This window comes from Nycticebus coucang, chromosome 4 (assembly GCF_027406575.1).
Source record: "Nycticebus coucang isolate mNycCou1 chromosome 4, mNycCou1.pri, whole genome shotgun sequence".
Lineage (NCBI taxonomy): Eukaryota > Metazoa > Chordata > Mammalia > Primates > Lorisidae > Nycticebus > Nycticebus coucang.
The window spans coordinates 60,996,892-61,021,003 of NC_069783.1; the positions used below are offsets into that span (position 1 = coordinate 60,996,892).

The following is a 24,112-nucleotide window of genomic DNA, read 5'->3' on the forward strand; positions in this document are numbered from 1 at the left end:
ATCTTTCTTAATCCACTCCAGGACCAAGGCCATGACACGGATGCTGAAACACAGAGGCCTGTTGTATGAGCAGTTGTTTCTCTGCCTGTATTTTGTATTCCAGGAAAAGGGCTGCTCTCAGGGTAAGCACCAGCAGGTCATTGTGGATGATCATGATCGATAATCCCAGCACAGCCAGTGTTCTTCTGGACACCAGCAAAAGTCACATCAAACTTAGAAACATACACTGGCTTGGATAAAAGTTTGAGGACAAGTTTGAGGACACAGTTGCCTGAGGTCAGGTAGAAAGTCAAATGCCACTCCATGTTACACACAGGAGTCATAGGTTGGGGTTCCAAATGCTCGGATCTGGGATTTTCATATAACTCTCTCTCAAGTTCAAGGTGAATGATGCTCAAAGTTTTGGATTCTTCTGTGGCTTTAGCTGTCCAGACTCCTGTCACCAAGTAGCTGACACACCTTCATGCTTTGAGGCCAGGTAGATTTAAGGTGTCAGCACTGAACTAGGCAGACCCACCTCCTTTAACAAAAATTTCCTTGTATAGTAGTTGTTTGGAATGGTTGACAATTCCTATACAAGATTCTCTGTGTTGTTAATAATCTTAGCAAAATCTGATGACCAGTGACTCATTTCAAGAACACAAACATCAATTCCTTAGTAGTTTAATTATTATTATTTTTTTATTTCTTTAACACAGAAAACTCAAAAGTATGGCAGGCCCAGGCCTGAAATTGGCCTCCTGCCTTGGGGCACTCATGGTGTGGGGTAGGGTGACAAGTCAGCCAGAAATGACCTGTCATGTGGGCAGAGCATGTCTCCCACCAGCAACAGCACAAGTCTGCTGACTAGTGTTCATTCTATATCAATAAGAAACTCATGTTTTTATCTCTTTGAAAATTAGACTTTGACATTATACTGCTACCAATAAATTATTTCTAGCTTTCTTATCTAATCATGTTACTATTTCTCTGCTGAAATCCCATAATGGCTCCCTGTAATCTAGAGGAATGATGTTCACATGCCTAGCCTGACCTTAGCTAGACTCTCTCACATCCTTCATGGCCTCGGGGCTGCTTACTTTTCTAACCAAATCTCCTCCCTTCCCTCACAAACACTATATATTCTAATCATGAGGCCCTATTAAATAAGTAATTCTTCTTTCCCTTTGTACAAGTTTCTTTCTTCATCTAGAACTCCCTCCCCTATTCTATTCTCAAACCCCTTTCCACTTTTCCCTCCTCTCTCTCTTATTTATCCTTCAAGACTCAGCCTGGGTGTCATTTCCTCTGAAAGCCTACCTAAGAACCCTTGCTAGATTAAGGTGATGCTCTCCTTGGGCTTATTGCTATCACAACATACATCATCTCTATAATTCTTCACTAACTTATCTGTTTCTGAGACTATAAACTAGATTGTAAGCTCCTCAGCCAGGAACTGAATTGAGTATTTCTGAAGTACAGGAGAACTTCAATAATCTTTTTCGTACACTGGCCACCTCTTCAAGTTGACCTAATTTTCATAGATGAGACATGTACCATATGTATATATCAGAACAGTAGGCCTCGTTCTTTATGTTGATCACCTGCATATATTGACCAGTTTGTTACAGTCCCTTGACTTACAGAGCCTTAACTGTATTTATCCCTGAATTTACTATTTAGAAAATGACCTATTGCCTTACCTGCCTCTGCAAAGAATAAATTTTTATAGTAAAATTACATTGAGTTTATAGGCTGCCAGCAATGTAATAAGCATAAGCAAAGTAAAATGTGGCCTCTTCCCAGTGGTCTGAGCTATTATTAGTAAGTTCTTTTTCTTGATTCCTTCTTACTGTTACAGTCAATGAAAGAAAATACATTTTTAATCATACTGTTGTCTAATGGGATTGTTCCATGCTTCCTTATCAAATAGTCATTAATATTCTCAGAATTTTATTCATACTTCAAGCTTGGACTATAGTTCAAGTAAACATTATTTATAAACATGGAAGTGTTCCCATTTCCCCCAAGAAATCTAGAGAAAATTATTACTTGCTGAATTTAAGTCCACATCTTCCCCCAGCATACTTAGTGTTCATGGTCCTCTGATAATAGTGCATCCACAGCCTCACCTAGGGTACTATGTGAGTCCTGGACTATTCCTTCCTCTCAACTGCTTCAAACTGTGGCTCATATGCCCAAGAGACATTTCACTGTGCAATTTCCTATTGACAAATGTCTGTCTTGTACTTTTCTTAATGCTGTTCTGTCTGGAGCAGTTGGTTCCCTTTGGCAGAAAATGCTATTCATGAGAACAATTTCCTGATGAAAGAATCCTAGACTTCAGTGCTGAGTATCAGCAGCATAAGGAAAAGTGCAACTGTCTGAGGATTAGAATTTTACATGTATGACTGACTTCCAGCTCTAACCAAAGCGAAGACAGCATCAGGGAAAATCCTCTTATGCTTTCACTTGCTCTGAACCACCTCCCAGATGCCCAGGTTCATGGGAAAATGTGTTCAATCTCTGCCTTGGAGTATTTTGAGCCTCTAAATCTCTGAAAAAGTATTTTGTTCTGTCATTCCATGTTAGAAAATTGTCATCAGGAAAGCTAACATAGAATTACTTGATGGTCCCATGTTAGGCTCCCCATTTCTTTAGATAAGGATCTCCTTCCTTTAGTGGACTCTTCTCAGAAGATTTTAGAAATAAAAGTCTCAATGAAGTGAATATTTCTTGTTTTAAGTTTTTTTTGCAATTTTTTGGCCAGGGGCTGGGTTTGAACCTGCCACCTCCGGTGTATGAGGCCAGCGCCCTATTCACTGAGCCACAGCACCACCCTGAAGTGAATATTTCTTATTCACTTATTTGTAGTGGGATTAGGTGGATCAATGTTTTTACCATTAAGTTCTGAGTGTTCTAATAGGTTCCTTGGAAACCTCTCAGGATCAAGATGTGATTGTGGAATGGGCTCCCCACTCGAATTACAATATGAGTAATTTTATTTTTGCCCATCTTATAAACACTGGTCTCCGACACAGATTTTATTGGAAAAAAGATTTCTACTGATTAAAGATAAGTTTTAGAAGAAGAAAACATAATTAGGATACTTTTTTTTGGTTGGCTTTGCATACAAATAAAGTAGGCTTAAGTACCAATATTGCTGTTAGTTGAAAGCAGTAACATATTTTTTAAAAATTCATTTATTCTACACATGTCTGCTGAATTTCTCCTATCTGCCAGGCACAGTGCTAGGTGCTGGGATATAAGTGTAAATATGGGCATGGTACCTGCCCTCATGGCCTGTGTAGTCTAGGAGAAAGGCACTCGAATAAGTAATTATCCTGCACTGTGACACCTGCCTGCTAGTCCGTGTGTGTGTTGGGGGCAGAGAGTCAAAATAGGCTCCTCAGTGGGAGTGAAGCCAAAGTAGGGAAGTAGAAGTGTTCAGGAAACAAACTGTATTTGTAAAACCCATACATGAGAGATTATGGCTTTTTCAAAGAAATAGGAAAAGTATTAAATCTGGAGTGTAGAGTAAAAGTTAGAGAAGCCTTGTAAGCAATCGTAAGGAATATGGATTTTATCTTAAGAGTCAAAAGAAACAGACAGTGGGGGAAATGTTGAGACTTCTGTTTTAAAACTCTCACTCTGGTTGTAGGATAGAGAATGGAATGGAGAGGAGCAGAGTGGGGAAGCAGAGGAGAAGGCTATTTTGAGTGTCATAAGTAAGACACGGGGGTTCCTTGGGCTAAAAAAGCAGAAGTGTATATGGAGAATTATGGTGAAATTCCAGAGATGACGTAGGGTTCTATTCAGCTGAGTCTGATGATCGATGGACCGAGATTTGGTTTTGTAAGAGGAGGTATCAAGGATGCTATTCAGCCTTCTGGCTTGGGCAAGTGAGTGGATAGTGGAGTCATATCTGACCGAGTCTGGATAGGGACTGGAGGGAGCATCGGTTTTAGATGGAAGGTGTTTTGGGCATGTTGAGTTAGAGATCTCAGTGGGATACCCACATGTAGCTGTATTAAGCTGGCATTGAATATATGAGTCTGCAGGTTATCAGGCAGTCTCGGGTAGAGCTATAGATGTAGGACTCATCAGGGTAGAGATGATGAAGAAGGGAGCCATTCAGGAACTGGTGAGTGAGAAATTGTGTTAAATATTACAGCAGTCACAGTCCGAAAAATGTTTTCGGAATACAGGACTACACTTGGTCAGTGAGAGCATTCACAAGGTCTTTGATTGTCTTTGGTCTAGTCAAAAGTTTTCCATTCTAATTTAGGAATAAACCTCGTGTGTGACTGTCCAAAAATAACCAAGATACACCGTACCTTTTATTCTCAGTGGACTACTATAACAATGTATAGTTTCTGTAAATATCAGAGAAGGTTTAAAAGCCAAACAGCTATGATTGAAATGTCCCTACTCACATACACGTGGGCAAGTTACTGAAGCTTTATCTCATGTGATTTCCCTGGAAATCCAAAAACCAAAGCAGGAGTGCCAAATGGTCTACTCTTCGATTTAATGTAATGTTAGTATTATGTAAAATATAATGTACATAATTTGGAAATAAACAATTAGAATAAGGGAATCCACACAGATCCCTCTAAAATTCATAAAGTCATGTTAATCCACAATAACATTTCCCCCAGACTGATATTCGCCTTCTACCCAGATCCCCTCTGTCCTTTGCTTTCTTTCCTGCCTGTACTTTTTGGGTTCATCTGAAGGGAGCTATGATTACCAGTATATATGTTCAGTTTAAGATTCTTCTCAGAATGATGGGATAGTGTTTCCCACAAGGTTCTTTGCAGATGTTCACCACTCTGTAAACCACATGGCTGAAAGAGAAACTGGGGATTATCTAGCCTACCCCTTCCTTTTATAGTCAAAGAATCTAGGGTGGGAAGAAATTAAGTAACTTAAACAATGACACTTCAGGCACTGAGTGGGTGGTTAAAGTAGGTCCACATGCAGCCTGCCCTGTATGTTAAAAATAATGTAAAGTGGAACTGACAGAGGGAATTAAAATGTGTTCTATCTTGCATTACAAGACTAAATCTGTTCATGTCAAGTTGCTAAATCATTCATACAAAATTTTTAAAAACATTTACTTTTGTATATTTAGGAGACATTGTGAGAACCAGTCCACAAATATGATTTTTTTAAATTTCTTGTTTCACTGTACTTTGTGGAAAAATGGTTTTCAAAGAAATCATAGATATGAACTGATTGATTCCGCGCTAGGTATTAAGTTCTGCCTAGCTTGAATGTTGGTCCAGGGTCCTTTCCACTGCAGCACTCAACCTTACCTACCATCCCTTTCCCACTAGTGCCAATACCTTCCCATGAGATGTCAGAAATTCATGTGGCTACTTGGATAGAAACAGCAATGGAACAGGGTAAGAATGTTAAATCCAGCTGTCCTGGACCAGGTTAGCATGAGAAGAAATGACTTTCTATGGACAGATGTAACTCTGAGCTGCCAAGAAGTTTGATGGCAGGGTAAAGGAGGTTGCTTATTGAATATTGAAAAGCCCAAGGCCAAGAAAGGTGATAGAGAATAAGGGAAGACCCAAGACTGTGAGGCCTATGGAGTTGGCTTAAAATCCTGGCTATGCCTCTTACTAGCAATAAAACTTTACAAATTTATTTTATCTTCTCTAAGCCCTCAATTTCCTCATCTCTGATATGTGGCGATACGTGCCATGAAATACTGCATGTAAGGAACCAGTACAGTGCTTAATAATTTTTTTTTGTTTTTGAGACAGAGTCTCACTATGTCACCCTCTACAGAGTGCTGTAGTGTCATAGCTCACAGCAACCTCAAACTCTTGGGTTCAAGTGATTCTCTTACCTCAGCCTCCCAAGTGGCTGGGATTACAAGCACCTTCCACAATGCCTGGCTATTTTTAGAGATTAGGTCTCACTCTGGCTCAGGCTGGTTTCGAAACTGTGAGTTTAGGCAATCCGCCTTCCGCAGCATCTCAAGTGCTAGGATTATAGGCATGAGCCACAGCCTATGCTTAATAAATTTTAATTTGTCTCTTCTTCATCTTAAATTCCTTAGTTTCTTCCTCTCTCAGATCCTTTCTCTTCACATCCCCCCATGAAACAGCTCTGCTAAAGAAAGATTCAAGCTTTTGCTGAACTGCCTTTAAGAAAATCTTATTGATTGTACCCTCAATCCCCAACAATAAAAAAAAAAAAGAAAATCTTATTGAAATTTGCATCTATAGTTTCAAAAGGAGTTGTCACTAACATGCCAAGGGAAAAAATTATTTGTGACAAAGAAAAATTACTTGCAGTTTACAATACCCAGCTGATTCCAAAGGAAGTTCTTTGTTTGCTGAACATAGTGATGTGTGTGTGAGGATGCAAAGTTAAGAGAACTTTCTAAATTGTTCTGCATTAGAAAAATCCTATGTATTATTTATTGTGGGGGATTGAGGGAAGACAGGGTCAAAGGAAAATGAGTGAGATCCAAAAGAACCAGGGAACACTTAGAGCCTATGGGCAAGATTAAAGGGTGAAAAGTGGTTGAGGGGAACTTTGTAGGGAGACCTTAGATGTTTAATAGAAATTTCCTTTAAAATTTGCCATGCATTTCTCCTTTCACACATCTCTCCACATCTATAATAAAACTCCACTTCTGTTAATGTGCTGAGGAAGTTGGATTTGTTCTTGTTGTGAAGTGTAGAAACTGTTTCAAGGTGTCTGTGAGCCCAGGAAAGGGCCACCTATGAGGCGCAGGCACATTTGGGTCACAGTACTTATATAGCAGCACCTTCTCTTCTTATTTTTAAAAAGCCAAAAGAAGAAACAAACACCTAAAAATCATCATCAATGGGCCTACGACAACTTCAGCTCTGAAGGATAAGGGTAGAGTTTTTTTTTGTTTTGTTTTTAGGCAGAGTCTCACTTTGTCACCCTCAGTGGTGTCGTGCTGGTTTCGAACTCCTGAGCTCAAGCAGTCCACCCACCTTGGCTCCTAGAATGCTAGGATTATAGGCATGAGCCACTGCACCTGGCCCAAAGGTAGAGTTTTATCTGGCAAAGAGACACAAAGTCCAAAAGATTGGCTTAGCCCAGAACTTCCCTACGTACCTCACAAAATGGTTATAAGGCCTTCACTCCAAATCTTTCTATTCTGAACAATGTTGATTATTCAGAATATTTATCTGATGCTGCAAAATTTATATGAAAAAATAAGAATAAAAGCATTCAGTAAACCCCAAGGCAGAGACTTTCAGCTGACTGAGAACTCTTTCCATGCTGAGAAAATCAACAGCGGCAGCTTTCTGAGCTCATCTGTGAAGTAACAGGGTAATGGACTACATTTTCAGGGCTTCCAGCAGAGCTTGTGGTTGCATTTAGCTCCGTAGTTCTCTACTTCCCCCATGACTTTCTTTGCTTTCTCTCAGCAGAACAGGGCCTGTTACCAAGCAAGAAGCTTTTATGAAAAAGGTCACAGAAAAAACACATACCTTGAAGAACTGATAGGAGTAAAAACTGAATATAGAGAAAGATGACAGAGTCCAGGAGAGAATCCAGGAAGCTTTTAAAGTGTGAGAGCAGTGTGTAGAATGTTGCTTGGAAATAATGGCTACTACAGGAATTTGTGGCAGAGCTTAATTGCATTGAGCCTTTGGTGCCACTTCCAGAACAGCTATCATCTAATTGGAAATGACTAACAGGTAGAAATGAGTGGATGATACTCTATTGCAAGGATAACATGAAGATGGCCCTCATCGTGCTACGATAGCTGTCACAGAAGCCAGCTCTAAGAACTGAGCATCATAACGCAGAGGAAAAGAGCGTAAGATTTAGAATCAGATGGCCTAGACGAAAACCCCAGCTGTGATACTTGCCATTTGTCAAATAGCAGGTAACTCAATTCTTCTAAAGCTCAATAGCATCTTCTGTAAATGAGTATTGTACCTCATAGGGCTTTAAGAGGCTTAGGGAAGGCAAAAGGCTGATGGAAGCACTTAAAAATTATTTTTCTAATTACAAAACCAATCATGTTCAATGCAAGAAACTTGGAAAGCAGGAAAAGACTAAGGAAAACACCAGAGAAGCACCCATAATCTTAACAATTAAGGAGAAGAGATAATATTTCAATATGTCTTTTCAACCTTTTTTGTGTGTATGTGCACACACACATACACACACATTCCCTTTTAAACAAAAATAGCATTTTAACTGTGCATACTATTTTTGTAACCTGTGTTTCCACTTAGCAATAATATACTGCAAAACATTTCCCATGCCAATAGTTTTCTACCACATGTTTAGGAAAACACTTTTAGAATTGTAAAGGGTCATTGAAATATTAGTAATTATAATGGAATTATACAGGTACAAGTGACTAACAGGTAAAATGAGTGGATGATGCTCTGCTGCAAGAATAACATAAAGATGGCCCTCATCTTTCCCTCAATACCTCAAAACTCTAAGCACCCAAAAAGTCCTTCTGCATTCATTTTATTGACAATTTTCTAAATAATATATAAGGCAAACAGAATAATTGTGGTGATTTCCTTCTGAAAGCGAGGAAGAAAAAAGTTTACAAAATAGGATTGTGTGCGAGGAGCATATTTTACTTTAAATACTTTCAGTTTATTCTCTGTAAGTTTGCTTTGGCAACGGTGCATGGATTCTGTTGAGATATGCTACATGTGTGCCATAGTGCTTTCCATAAATGTAGTTTAAAAACAATTATCCAGAAGTCTAGACCCTCTGCCCCTTTGGTTTCCATGTTTAAAATCTTTTGCTTTCGTGAAGAATATGTGTGGGTTTTCAATGTATACAACGAGAAAATAAACTGTAACTCTGATTTGGAAATGGTACAAATATGAAGAATGGATAAATTAATTTGATGTGAGGATGTTTTGCCCATTTTTCTCTACATCATTTGACCTGGATTGAGATTTGGGGGATGTGAGTCTTCATTCTGACTCTGTCAATATTCATGCATCTTGAGTAAGCCACTCGCCTTTCTTCAACCTTGGTTTGTTCATCTGTAAAATGTCAGTAGACTAGATAATCTCTAAGCTTCTCAGGGTTTAAAGCCACTTTCAGAAAGCCAGACATGCAATCTGATGGAACACCAGAGGTAAAGTGGACAAATATATCCCAAATAGCCCTAATCAGTTGCTAAAATTAATTTTTTTTTCTTGACATGGAGTCTCACTACGTCACCCGGTAGAATGCAGTGGTGTCACAGTTCGCAGCAACCTCCAACTCTTGGGCTTAAGCGATTCTCTTCCTCAGCCTCCCAAGTAGCTGGGACTACAGGCGCCTGCCACAATGCCTGGCTTTTTTTGTTGCAGTTGTCATTGTTGTTTAGCTGGCCTAGGCCGGGTTGGAACGCACCAGCCTGGGTGCATGTGCCCAGCGCCGCAACCACTGTGCTACTGGTGCCAAGCTGCTAAAATGAATTAAACAGCCTCTGCTGTAGCATAAGTGCTCCTATTCCCTAATCCCTCCCACTTCAAATTCTCTGGCCCTTTCACCTATACCCCCAGACTCCTCCAAATTCCAGCAACTGTGGGGCCTCAGGCTGTCATCCATTTATGTTGGTCAGTGCCCAACTCTATGACGGTTTTGAAATATTTTGAATATCACCCCTAGGTATAAGGAACTCCTTTGTGTCCCTACTGCACAATGTATACCTGTTCACCACAGAGGCTAAATCCTTATGACTAAACCCTTGGGCTTCACAAAATTGGAAACTATGTTTGAAATTGGCAATTTTTACATGTAATGGATAAAAATAAAGTGAAAACCTTAACTGAACTTAAGTATAAAGTAAATTAGATGTATCTGTTTCTCTAAGTATGTACAGTTTTTTTTCTTTATTTTTTTTCTTTGTTTTTGGCTGGGGCTGGGTTTGAACCTACCACCTTGGGTATATGGAGCTGGCACCCTACTCCTTGAGCCACAGGCGCCACCCAGTTTTTTTAATTATAAGGAGAAATAGACAACGGTTTTGTTTTTTTAAAAGAGTGAATTTTTAAAAAATTTAGCTCTAATTTCTGGTCGCACCCGGAAGCGGGATTCCGTGCGGTAGTTGAGACTGGCAGGTGGCTGCCGGCAGCGTGGGTTTTCATAGAACTCCTCGCCCCGAAGCCAGTCTGCAGCCAACATGTCCAGCAGAAACAACAACAAGCTGCCCAACAACCTGCCGCAGTTGCAGAATCTGATCAAGCGGGACCCACCGGCCTACATCGAGGAGTTTCTACAGCAGTATAATCACTATAAATCCAATGTGGAGATTTTCAAATTCCAACCAAATAAGCCCAGCAAAGAACTAGCAGAGTTGGTGATGTTTATGGCACAGAACATCCTAAATCTGTGCATCTGAATTATAGGAGAGAATGAGAGAAACTTCAGAAGAGACTTTGCTTTGTTACAGATTGGTCACTGCTACCCAGAATATCTAAGTAAATTTCCTCAAGAGCTGAAAGATCTTCTCTCCTATAATCACACTGTCCTGGATCCAGATCTTCAAATGACATTTTGCAAAGCTTTGGTCTTGTTGAGAAATAAGAATCTCATCAATCCATCAAGTTTACTAGAGCTCTTCTTTGAACTTCTTCGTTGCCATGATAAGCTTCTGCGAAAGACTCTATATACACATATTGTGACTGATATCAAGAACATAAATGCAAAACACAAGAACAATAAAGTGAATACAGTGTTGCAGAATTTCATGTATACCATGTTAAGAGACAGCAATGCAACTGCTGCCAAGATGTCTTTGGATGTGATGGTTGAGCTCTATAGGAGGAACATCTGGAATGATGCCAAAACCGTGAATGTTATCACAACTGCATGCTTCTCTAAGGTCACTAAGATCCTAGTTGCTGCTTTGACATTCTTTGTGGGGAAGGATGAAGATGAAACAGGACAGTGACTCGGAGTCCGAGGATGAAGGACCAACAGTAAGAGACCTCCTGGTGCAGTACGCTACAGGGAAGAAGAGTTCCAAGAACAAGAAGAGGATGGAAAAGGCAATGAAAGTCCTCAAGAAACAAAAGAAGAAGAAAAAACCAGAAGTGTTTAATTTTTCAGCCATTCACTTGATTCATGATCCCCAAGATTTTGCAGAAAAACTACTAAAGCAGCTCGAGAGCTCTAAGGAGAGGTTTGAAGTGAAGATGATGCTCATGAACCTCATCTCCAGATTAGTAGGAATTCATGAGGTTCGGGTTACATTGTGCTTCTCTTGGTGAATATTAGAAGTAGAGTTAATCTTGGTAAAGGCAAGCCATTAAACAGAAGAGTGGCATAATTTTATCCCCCCAATGTTTAGACTGGTACGGTTCATAGAAGAATAAAATCTCCAAAAAAAAAAAAAAAAAAATTTAGCTCTAGACTCAAAATAACAAAACATATGAATGTACTTTTTTCTAAAGCATCTTTGTTGAGGTATAAATCACACATCACAAAAAAAATTTATCCATTTAAAATGTGCAATTCAATGATTTTTAGCACATTCACAGAGCTTTGTAAGCATCATCACGATCTAATTTGAGAACATTTTTATCATCTCTAAAAACCCATACCTTTTAGTAGCTCCCCTTCCCTCAGCTTCTAAGAATCTCTAATGTACTTTTTGTGGATTTTCCTATTCTGCACATTTCATATAAAATGGAATATACAATATGAGACATTTTGCAATTGGCTTCTTTCACTTACCATATTGTCTCAAGGTTATGAGTGCATTTTTGACATTTGAATCAAGTTGAAACCAGAAGTAATCCTGGGCAAAAGTTTGAAGCACACAGTATCATTTTGTTTTGTTATTCCCTGTCCTCCTCTTCTAGATCCAGGCCAGCGATTCTCAACCTGTGGGTCACGACCCTTTTGGAGGTCGAATGACCCTTTCACAGGAGTCATCTAAGACCATCCTGCATATCAGATATTTACATTATGATTCATAACAGAAGCAAAATTATAGTTATGAAGTAGCAATGAAAATAATTTTATGGTTGGGGGTCACCACAACATGAGGAACTGTATTAAAGGGTCACAGCATTAGGAGACGTTAGGAAGGTTGAGAACCACTATTTTGGAGGATAATTCCTTAATACCCTGTTTCCCCTTAATACCCTGCACACCTCCTTTGGGAGGTGTGCTCCCAAAGATGCGCTAGGTCTTATTTTCAGGGGACGTCTTATCTTTCCTGTAAGTAGGTCTTATTTTCGGAGGGTGTCTTATTTTCGGGGAAATGGGGTAGCAATAACAGTTTTCATTTTGGAGCTCTAACTGTAGGCTGGGCTCTGCATTCCACACTTTTCAATACCTCTTTCAAGGTCATTCTTGCTAACCAGGGAGGTGTGTATTTATACTTACTTTTTACAGAAGGTATGGGTTCAGAGAAGTTAAGTAACTTCCCCAAGGTGATCATCTATCAAATGACAGAAGCAAGATGCCCACCAGGTGTGTTTGATTTCAAGGTCCGTGCTCTTTATTGTTTATTCACAGCATCAAAGACATAATGTTTTTCACATTTTAGTATCTCTAAAATTAGGATTCCTCTTACAATGATTGTGTCTTATTATACTAGGCATTTGTTTTTCTTTCTTAGTGGCACATAAAATAGTGGTACATCTCATAATCGATTATATCTCTGTTTTTCATTAAAGCTGTTACTAAATAATATTACCTTTCTAAAGGAACTAACCTTTAATGATGGAGTTTAAGGTACTAATGACAAGTAGGAAAAGAGAAGAAAAGTTTTAAGGGGAAATCTTCCTCTCAATGTATCATTTTATCTCATATACAAATGCCTATCTGTTTCTTCTGTGGACAAAAGTGATCTGGTAAATGCATCCTCATAATGACTTAATCACTAACACTGTTATGTGAAACCTCTAAATTTTTTTTTTTCCTTTTTTGAGACAGAGTCTCAAGCTGTCACCCTGGGTAGAGTGCAGTGGTGTCATAGCTCACAGCATCCTCCAATTCTTGGGCTCCAGCAATCCTCTTGCCTCAGTTTTTCTTTTTTTAGTAGAGACAGGGGTCTCGTTTTTTGCTCAGGCTGGTCTTGAACTCGTTTGCTGGAGCAATCCATCTGCCTCAGCCTCCCAGAGTGCTAGGATTCCAAGGCGTGAGCCCCTGCGCCTAGCCGAAACCTCTAGATTTTTACACTTTGGTATAGAGCACTCATAGTCTTGCAACACTGGTTTTTAAGTTGTCAGAGTTATTCAAACAAATTGATTTTAATTTAACTTAATTTTTTTCTTTTTGAGACAGAGTCTCATGTCGGGTGGGACTGACCAGGTCTCTGGCCCCAGCTTATCTATTGTCCTGACAACCACTGTGTTATCTTGCTCATGAACAATTACCCTTAGGTGCCTGAGGGCTATTCGCCTTAGCAGAAGAGAGAGAGTGAGAAATAGTGTTAATAGGAGAGTACATCTTAGCAGTCTTGGTAGACAGATGCCAGGCAGGCACCCTGCGTGCGAGCAGGAGAAGCGCAAGAATCAGAGTGAGCGTGTCCATGAGAGAATGGGCGCTCCCCGACTGCCTGCTCCTGCAGCTACTTATAGACGGGATCCCGGGGCTATTCGCTATTCGCACCACAGGTGTAGAGACTGCCAATCACTGATGGTCTCATCTCGAGCGCTCTTGTGTTAAGGAGAGCCGAATCCCTTCCCTATGCCCTCATCGCCAACGTGTTACATTTCGGAGCTGTTATATCACAGGTGTTTCTTATTGTTACAGAGTGTTCCGAGCTTAACTCTCGCTTCTCCTTTCTTTAAGCTATATGGTCTGCTACAGTCTCACTTTGTCACCCTCGGCAGAATGCCATGGCATCATAGCTCACAGCAACATTGAACTCTTGGGCTCAAGCGATTCTCTTGCCTCAGCTTTCCAAGTAGGTGGGACTACAGGTGCCCCCACTACACCCAGCTATTTTTAGAGAAGGAGGGGGTCTCACTCTGGCTCAGGCTGGTCTCCAACCAGTGAGCTCAGGCAATCCACCTGCCTCAGCCTCCCAGAGTGCTAGGATTACAGGTGTGAGCCACTGCACCCAGCCTGGAATTTAATTTTTTTTTTTGAGACAGAGTCTCAAGCTGTCGCCCTGGGTAGAGTGCTGTAGCATCACCGCTCATAGCAACCTCCAACTCTAGGGCTCAAGTGATTCTCCTGCCTCTGCCTCCCAAGTAGCTGGGACTACAGGCGCCTGGCACAACACCCGACTATTTTTTGGTTGCAGCCGTCCTTGTTGTTTGGCGGGCTGGGCTGGATTCGAACCCACCAGCTCAGGTGTATGTGCCTGGCGCCTTAGCCTCTTGAGCCACAGACGCCGAGCCTGAATTTAATTTTTTAAACATCATGAAAGTCTTAAATGATAACGTTCTAACTGAACAAATTAGGGAATTGCTGACCTCGCAAAGTGATATTAGACTATCAGATATGTATTTGCAATGCATACTCATATTTGAAATTCCTTGTGTAGTTCTGAATATTCTTCTCAAACTTTCTGCCCACAACACTTTTGAGGTAATCATTATAGGTTAATATAAATATTTGCACCCAAATATTTCCCCTCCCTACATTTTGCTTTCTGTTTTCTAGCAGAGGCATTCTAAGTGGAGGGCCCTCTGTCCTTGTCAGAGCAGAATGAAGTTAAGTAGAAGGAAAGAGGTGGTAAGAAGAATCTCTTACGTATTCACTTGTTTCACCAGCTTGTGCTCACTTGCTCTTTCCTTCTTTCTGGTGTTTCTCTGCAACAAGGTCACAGGATTAAAGGCTTTCCTGTCTTATATAGTCATTCACCCAACTACACTGGCATCAGGACTTTCTTTTTCTGGATCAATCCCAAATAGATACTTAAAAGAAGAGCCAGAGATAGAGGGAGGAAGGGAGAAATGAAAGGGAGATGGAAGAGGAAGGGGAAAGAGGAGAAGGGGAAGGAGAGAAAAGTTCTATCATTCACTTGCAATTATTTTTCTCGTTTTTTTTTTTCCCGAACAGCACCTACAATTCATTTAGCAGGTATATCTCAGTGCCTACTACATGTCAGGCGTTATGCAGAAAACAGGTGATTCAAAGGAGACAGAGCAGATCCAGTTCCTGCTGTGTTGGCACTTTCAGTTTAGTGGGGATGACAGACACTAAAACACAACAAAACAAAACAAACAACCATAAAAACATACTGTGCAAATCTATTACTACAAAATGCAACAAGTTCTACGAAGAAAAGGATAGAATACAAGGGGACCCAACAAACCCGGGAAGTCAGGAAAGCCTTCCCTGGGGAAGGGATTTGTTTTGAAACTGAAGGGTGCAAATTGGGCATGAGGAGGGAGGAGTAGATAAGGGCTTGGAAATGAGAGAGAGAAGTGGGTCATGTTCAAGGAACCAGGGCCCAGCAGTGTCTTGGCAGGGTGAGGATGTTTTGAGAGGAACTGGAGAAATAGATCAGACCTACAGGGCCTCGTATTTCTCTCAGTTTTATTTAAAATCTCACAAACTCTTTGGAAGTAAGGAATCAATGAATAGTGAGAACATTGTGGATTTTTCTCTCTGTATCCTATGAGCATTAGAAAGACATAGAGGGATTCTAAATGGAAATGGAGTCAAGAGAAGTAACATGATCAGACAGTACTTTTAAGTGTTCCCTCTGGTTGATGTAAGGACCAGACAAGGATTCTTGCCTTCTTTACTGGATGCTGGATGTGTGAGACAATACACTGACATTACCTTGTTCTTGCTTTACTAAGGAAGTTAATTATGTCTGTGAGATCTAGCTAATAGGTTGTTATGAAAGTCAAATAAAATTAATGGCTAGAAAAATGTTTCAAAGAAACACAAAGGGAGATAGACACCAATACAAAAATTAATTTAGGATGGCAAAGTGTGCTACATGACAAAGCTTCTGTGGTAGTAATTACAACAAAACAGCTACCACTTACCAAACACATCTTATGCATTTATTTATTCCTCACAGTCATAGTATGAGAAAGGTATCATTGGCCCTAACACAGAGCTGAACAAACAGATTTAGGAGGTTAAGTAATTTTCCCAAGGTCACAGTTGCTTAGTGTTAGAGCTAGGATTTAAATCCAGGTGTGGCTGACTCTTAAACCACATCTTAAATCACTCTTCTTATATCTTTAATCTTTTTCTCTTCATTTTTTATATTTATTATGAGAACCTCAGAAAACATAAGTGCTTAAAATAAAATGGGCACTCATTTTGCCCACACATCCTGTTTTTGAGCATGCCTTAGCTAGAAAACTGAAATGATAGCAGATAAGAGAGAGTCACATGCCAACAAGTAAGCAGGTCAAATTTTGTGACTAGGGAGAAACTGCATAATATTTTAGCAGTGAAACATCTGGCTATGATTATTCTCTGTATTATATATGGCACCAAATAACTTTGATTAAATACAATTTTTTTCACTTAGCTATTTTGGCAAAAATGGTGTCATCCAGACAAGGCAAAATAGGACAGGCGGAGTATATACACAGAGAACCTCCATACTTGACCACGTCCCTACATTGACCACTTCGTTAAGTTGATCAAATTTTTATAGACCAGACATGCACCATACATACATATCTATTGTAGGCCTATTTCTTTATGTTGACCACCTCCAAGGTTGACCAATTTGTTACAGTCCTTGGGTGGTCAACTTACAGAGGTTCTATGGTAAATGAATCTATCTATTTACAATGGAATTGGGCCTGGTATATATATCCACAGTGGAATCCGAGCTTTGGACTATTTGTGAGCTTAACTTTATAGCAAAGGGTCAAATATCAAAAATTCTAAGTTGTCATATGTTTCTGCTTCCTCACACCAAACTAAGCCAGTTTTGATGAAAAAAAAAATTGTATAATGTGGAGTATAGATAAAAGAGCAAACAGACTTCTTTTAATAACATGAGACTTAGGAGTTAAACACAGAAGGCAGAAGATCCTGTAGGAATTTCAAGTGATATTTTATGATGGTTCACTAAAGGATGTTTTAAGCCTTGGTTTACATAGCATGCTACTTTATATAGTATTCTTTATTCTTGGGCTCTCTGCAAGAGGAGATATTGTATTGGTATAGATAATCATCTCTACTTCCTTCCTTTCTGGCCAGGTAGGAAAGGAATAAACAAAAATAATATCTAGCTTATAGAAAAAGTAGGAAAGAAGTTTTAGAAGAGTAAAGTCCAACATAAGAATGAAATGCAAAGTAGTAAATATTTTGAGTAGGACAATTCTTTATAATGGATCTCCTAAAAGATACACACAACTGAAAATATATCTGAACATTTCAACAGAACTTTCTGTGCCAGTTGCTAATGGTTCCAATGAGAAACAAGGCCCTAGTCCATGCTTTTTAAAATTGTTTTTAACAACAGAATATTTCTTTTTTTTTTTTTTTAGAATATTTCCTTCAAACAAAATTTTATCTTAAAGTACAACACATAAAAACCAGTTGCCCTGGTTAAGAGGGTCAAGGTCTTTGCCTTTTGTGTTCTGGAGCTACATGGATTACCACTCCGTGGAGGAGTATGGATTCTTGCCCTCTAATACCTCAAATCCATGGAAACCACTGTCCTAGAACAAGAGAAATGACACTGTCTCATCGGTCTTCTTTCTTAATTAAAATATGTTGACCTTGCCAGGAGAAATTACACTTAGAAATTTGTGCCAGAAAATGAAAAATATTGATAATATCTAGTGTTGGCAAGGGAATAGGAAAATGGGCACAGTCAGACACTATTGGTGAGAGTATAAATTAGTACAACCTTTCTGAGGACAATTCATCAAAATTTTAAATGTATGAGCCATGTGGTCTTGCAGTTCCACTTCTAGGAATCTGTTGTGTAGAAATGCTTCCATAAGTGCACAAAAGTTTATGTACAAGCATGCTTATTATTTATAAGACAGCAAAATCAGAAACAAATGGGGGATTGATTAAATAATTTAAACAAATGATCAAGTAATTTAACTAAATAGTTAAATATTTCAAATACTAGAATATTATACTTATTAAAATGAAAGCGGTAGATCTAAATGCACTAAAATAGAAGGATGTCCTCAATATACTGCAAAGTGAAAATGGAAGTTACAAAAGTATATTGATTTTTTTTTTTTTTTTCCAGTTTCTGGCCGGGGCTGGGTTTGAACCCGCCACCTCCGGCATGTGGGGCCGGCGCCCTACCCGTTTGAGCCACAGGCACCACCCTATATTGATTTTTTTAAGCAAGCAAACAAAACCCAAATTCTGTGGAAGCCATTACTTCTAATTAAACCCTCTAAAAATAAAAGGTTAGTCTCAGGGGTTTGGGTATACTTCTGGAGAAGAGAACATAGAGGTATAGGTAAGGGGGGCATAGTTTTTTTGTATTTCTTGAATTTTTTTTGTATTACTTTTTTGTATTACTTGAATTTTTTTCAAAGAACACGCAGTAACTTTATAATTTAAAGTACAATAAAGAGAAAGATAAAAGTAGAACCATAAAAATATTTTCCCTGTTTTCAAGAATTGGTAGATTTCCTCTTTTCTATCAATAAAATGTAAATAATTTGCCCTATTGCCAGGAAATCCAGAGTCCACTTTGAAGCATAAACCTAGCATTAACATTGATCTGTAGAACTAGAATATTTACATTTTCTTTTCCCTTTGGTCTAGCTCTTCTATTCCCCATTAATTAACTTTTTTTCAAACTTTCCCAGGTTCTTTTTTCAAAAGCAATAAAGAGAAAACAAACTCTAAACACCATACTCTCAGTAGCCTACATTTCCCTGTAAATACTAAACTCTCCAGGGTTAAGTGGAACTGAGAAGTGAAGAATTTCCAATTTATACTTTATAATCTGGTTATTCTCACATAGGATTTGAGGTATTGGATGGCAAGAATCCATACTCTTGCAGCTATACCAAACACTTAGCTCTACTTTGGGGTTTCTCTTTGCTTCTACTATAAATTTAAGACCTGCTAGGACAGTCTCATGTAACAAGTTTTGTCTTCAGCTTGTAGATGGTGAGAAAACCACTGAGGGTTTTTAATAAAGGAGTAACTGGATCTGAATCATGTTTGAAAAAGATAACTGGCAGAGGAGAAAGTAGATGAGTTCATGAACAGGCAGAGATGCTCATTAAATACCTATAGAGTAGTTGGATAATTGATGGTTAAATGACCAAGGTAATTTCAAAGTCTGCATTTATTGGAAGGGTGTGTGTACCATCTGTCCATAATGGCTGGATGGATCACTTGGTCTGAATATGGGCTAGTTAGGTCTAACTAAATGTTACATTTAACTCCAGTTAAATTCAAAAAAGAAAATAAAGTCTAATTGTACAGATAGCAAGCTCAAAGTACATAAACAGTTCAGAGCAAAGACGTCATTGTGGTTAGAAAAAAAGTGAAGGCCAACAGTTTTTCCAGGTATGTGTGCAGGTTACATCTTTATTTTTATAGAGAGGGACTGTTCTCTTTGCTAAGGGGGACATCTGCCTCACCTCTGAAAGGAAAATGGAGCACCAACTAAGGACATCAGCTTAGGGTCAGACCTGGTTCAGGCTTTGATTCAGTCACTTATTAACTGTGTAACCTTGAGCAATCCCTCAGAGCCATTTCTTCATTTGTAAACGAGGAGGCAAAAACACCCACTACTGTGGCTGGGAGGATAAAATGGGGAAGATGTATTAATCCTAAGAACCAAGAGTGACATATTTTTTAATCTAATTTTTTACTGTTCCATCTCATACCAAAAGGATTTAAAGATGCAGTTTTTGTTACTTATTAACACAAGTAGTCTGGGGTGTCTGTTTAGGTCCTTTGTACCCTGAACAGCTTGCAGAATTAATAGCTGGTCTGCATTATTCGTTTAGATCTGGAGGGGAGGTCACACAGAAGGATGATAACTACCTATCTCTCGACCCCCACTTCTGAGGGAGTGGGGCAAGCCCCTTTTTGCCCACACCAAAGCCTGGCCCTGACTCCCAACAGAGTCCAGACCTCCAAACCTACTCCCAAAGGCTTTAGAGTTGCTGGCCTGGGCCTCCCTTGGCACCCTGCCCTCGCCCTGCACGTGCTTGGTTGGAGGCTGGGGGCGGAGATAGGCCACCCTCCATCTCTGGCTCTGTGGGTCCCTCACCATCACGGAGTAGGTGTTGCAAAAATCAATGACTCAAAAAATGTTGGCAGATTAACATTGGTATTGGATGTGGGGTATATTTCAAATGTACTGGGAGCAAGGACTTCATAAACAAAGTCTCTGTTAAAACCTTCTTTCACCATGCCTGGTAATATAGGGGTTCTCAGTTTCTTTTCTGGTCCCTGCCTAGTCCTAGATGCCCCTTTTGCTGGGCATGGCAAGACGGAGGAGGGGGAAATAATCCAAGTTGTAGTTAAAAAAATAAATAAAATAAATCTTGTCCCAGCGACTGGTTGGTACAGTCGCTGTCAACCAGCAGTTCGCCTAAAGGTTGGGATGCTTCCTTTAGCTCGCCCTGCTCTCTCTCCTCTCTTCCCACCAAGACCTTGGGAGGTGGGAGGTGTCCCTGAGTGGGTGTGATGGGTTTCTCCCTCTTGCTGCCACTCACTTGGGAATAGCAAGAAGGGACAGGCAAACGTGTGCTGCCCCAACACCTTCACCCCATCCTTACAGCCAACTCCCTCTCCACGTGCCCTGCTAAAACCTTGCCTTTCCAAAGCTGGGTGGCTTGGGTGGCTCCTTGCCAGTCAGTCTCTTTACCTGGAGGCAGGGAGTGTGTGTGGAGGGTAGGATGTGGAGAAATCAAAGTAGGTTTTGTAGGTCATAGTTATTAAGGAGGTGTCTTTGTGTTCAAGGGATGGGATAACTCCTGCAAAGTATAGTTGTTTGAGTACAAATACATATGTGTGTTATTCAGAGTGTCAAAAGAACCATGACTCAAAAATGTTACTAAATTAACATAAGCATCATGTATGGGTTATATTTTAAATGTATTGGGATTTCTGGTTGAAATAAACATGAAAAAGTTCATGCTAAACCTCTTCATCATGGCTAACAAATATGGGCATTATCAATTATTTTCTTTCTTTCGTTTTTTTTTTTTGAGACAGAGTCTCACTCTATCACCCTCAGTAGAGTGCTGTGGCATCACAGCTCACAGCAACCTCAAACTCTTGGGCTTAAGCGATTCTCTTGCCTCAGCCTCCCAAGTAGATGGGACTACAGGTGCCTGCCACAATGCCCAGCTATTTTTTGTTGCGTGGTTTAGCTGGCCCAGGTCAGGTACAAATCCACCACCTTCAGTGTATGTGGCTGGTGCCATAACCACTGGGCTATGGGTGCCAAGCCATATTTTCTCTTTTCAAATATAAGTCTGTAAGGAGTATCCTTTTCAAAGGTCCTCCACCCTCCCAGGCCCTGGGTGATGTGTCCTTTAACACTCTTAGGAATATGTATTTGCTATACAGAACACACTTTATTATCTTAATGCTTTTGCTAGCAGATGAGAAAAGTGGGGAAGAGCATACATTTATAGAGTTAAACCACATACCAGGTGACTTTCAAAGTATCTTTCTTCAGCAGTGTACCTTCACATATGAAGAAACAGTATCAAAAGAGATCAAATAACATGACCAAAGTTACAGCATTTGAATATTGACCTCATTTGGATCCAAAGTCAATACTTTTTCAACACCGCCAAGAGTTCCCTGAGGGACAAATTTTAATGACTGGTGAAGTTTGCATTTTAATACTAAACTGATTTTAGTCCCCTCTCTTTTAAAAGGGTGGGTGCTATTTCCTAAGCCATCAGGATGTAGATGAGAGCTCTGCACTCCCATTTGCCTTCTCTTTTCTCACCTCTTCTGCAGTTCCCCCACTTGAATGGATACTGTTTCATGTTGGAAGTAAAGGACTTGAGAAAGGGCTTTGGGCTTTGGGCTGCAGTGGTAGAAAGCAAAGTAGTCTGACTTCTCACAGTACCCAGATTAACCTTGTGTTAATGGGTGAGTTGCATTATCACCTTGTGTTTATGGGTGAGTTGCATTATCAGCAGAAGTAACTTTTTTTTTTTTTTTTGAGACAAAGTTTCACTCTCCTGCCCAGGCTACATACAGTGCTGTGGTGTCAACCTAGCTCACAGCAACCTCAAACTCCTGGGTTTAAGTGATCCTCCTGCCTCAGCCTCTTGATAGCTGGGACTATAGGCGCTGGCTACTATGCCTGGCTAATTTTTCTATTTTTAGTATAGATGGTGTCTAGCTCTTGCTCAGGCTTGTCTCAAGTCAAGTGATCCTCCTGCCTTGGCCTCCCAGAGTGTTAGCATTATAGTCATGAGCCATCATGCCTAGCAAGAATTATCTTCTGTTACTAAGCCTTGAAATATACCAGATCTCTGGAAGGGGCTAAGGTCAAACAAAAGTTGTTTTTGGTAAGTGGTTTTTGAAGGAGTATGTGAATATGAGAAGGCGGATATAGCAAGAGGGGATGTTCTAGCTTTAACCTAAACCTCAAAAGTTGGAATTTGTCTGATGAATTAGTTGGGTTGAGTATATATTCTCATATGGGATAAAGGGGTTCCTGAGGAATCCTCTAGGATATAACAAATGTTGAGCATGATACAGGCAAACTCAACCCAGTAACAAAATTTGAGCAACAGAAGGGGAGGGGAGGAATTTACATCTTAAGAGTTTGCTATGACAGAGGGACTGCCCTTGTGGTCTCTCTGACCAATATCCAACAACCTCAGAGGGAAAGCCATTGGTCCAACTTGAGTAATTTCTGTCACTGAGTTAATCAACTCTGGCCAGGATGTAAGATCATATAAGAACATGTCAGCCATGAAGTGGGCCATGCTCAGGGCAGGCAATTTATGGATGTTTCCCACACCAAGCATATAGCAGAAGCCATGCCCTGCAATCACTTCCATGCTGGTGCACTGAGTTCATGATCAGTACATTTGAGTAAGTCTAGAAGAGTTACAGTGAGTCCAAACAAGGCTGTTTAAAGAAAGCCAGGAGGGTTCTGAATTAAGATGATGGGCTGAAAGCATGTAAATTAGTCCCCCACTTATCCACAGTTTTACTTTCTGTGATTTCAGTTACCCTGGTTAACTGCAGTCTGAAAATATTATATGACACATTTCTAAAAATAAACAATCACAAGTTCTAAATTGCATGCCATTTTGAGTACCATGATGAAATTTTGTGCCATTCTACTCCATCCAGCCTGGGACGTAAACCATCCATTTGCCTAGCATATCCATATTGTATATGCTATCTTCCTGTTAATCATAGACATAATCTGCTCCTGACATCAACCATCAACATTGTCATGGCTCAAAGATCCAGAATCACCCAGTATGCCTTTTGGCTATTGTTAAAAGATAAATAGTAGATTAATACTATATCACAATACCTACATCATTTACCTCACTTCATCTCATTATGTAGGCATTTTATCATCTCACACCATCACAAGAAGGGTGAGCACAGTACAAGAAGATATTTTGGGAGGGAGCAAGGCACCACAGTCACATAACTTATATAACAGTATATTGTTTATAATTGTTCTATTTTATTTTAGCTATTGTTAATCTCTTACTGTGCCTAATATATAAGTTAAGCTTTATCATGGGTATGTATAGTATGTATGGAGTTTGGTACTATCCATGGTTTCCGGTATCTGTGGGGGTCTTGGAATATGTCCCCACAGCTAAGGGGGGACTTTTGTGTCTAATTTCACTTGCTTATGAAGCACCTTAGAAACATATCTAAGGAATATTTTAGAAATATATAAACACACAAGTATAGGAAAAATAGGAGACATAATGAGAGCAATAAAATTATGGATGCTGGAAAGTAGATGGACAAGCCAAAAAAGCAAAATCCCAAATTGGTCGGAATATTCTATGATTCAAAAAGCTAGGAATTGGCAGTATCAGGTACACCTGGAACTAGGGCAAAGGTCAACCTTAAATAAGTAATAAAAAGCTATTCGAGAGGCAATTGGATTTCTAGCTGCCTATTCTCTCTTCCTGATACCAGCTGACTATTCCTCTCCTACCCCTAAAGAAGCTTGGAGTTTTTCTGCTTAAAGGTACAGTTGAGAGCAGGGCTTCCTATTGGGCAGGGACATGACTCCTAAGCCTTTTTCTCTTAC

General features: G+C 39.8%; 1 pseudogene; it reads left to right on the top strand.

Moving 5' to 3' along the window:
* The first annotated feature begins 10,357 nt into the window (after positions 1-10,357).
* LOC128584312 (protein SDA1 homolog) lies at positions 10,358-11,318 on the top strand (annotated as a pseudogene).
* Positions 11,319-24,112: the final 12,794 nt, after the last annotated feature.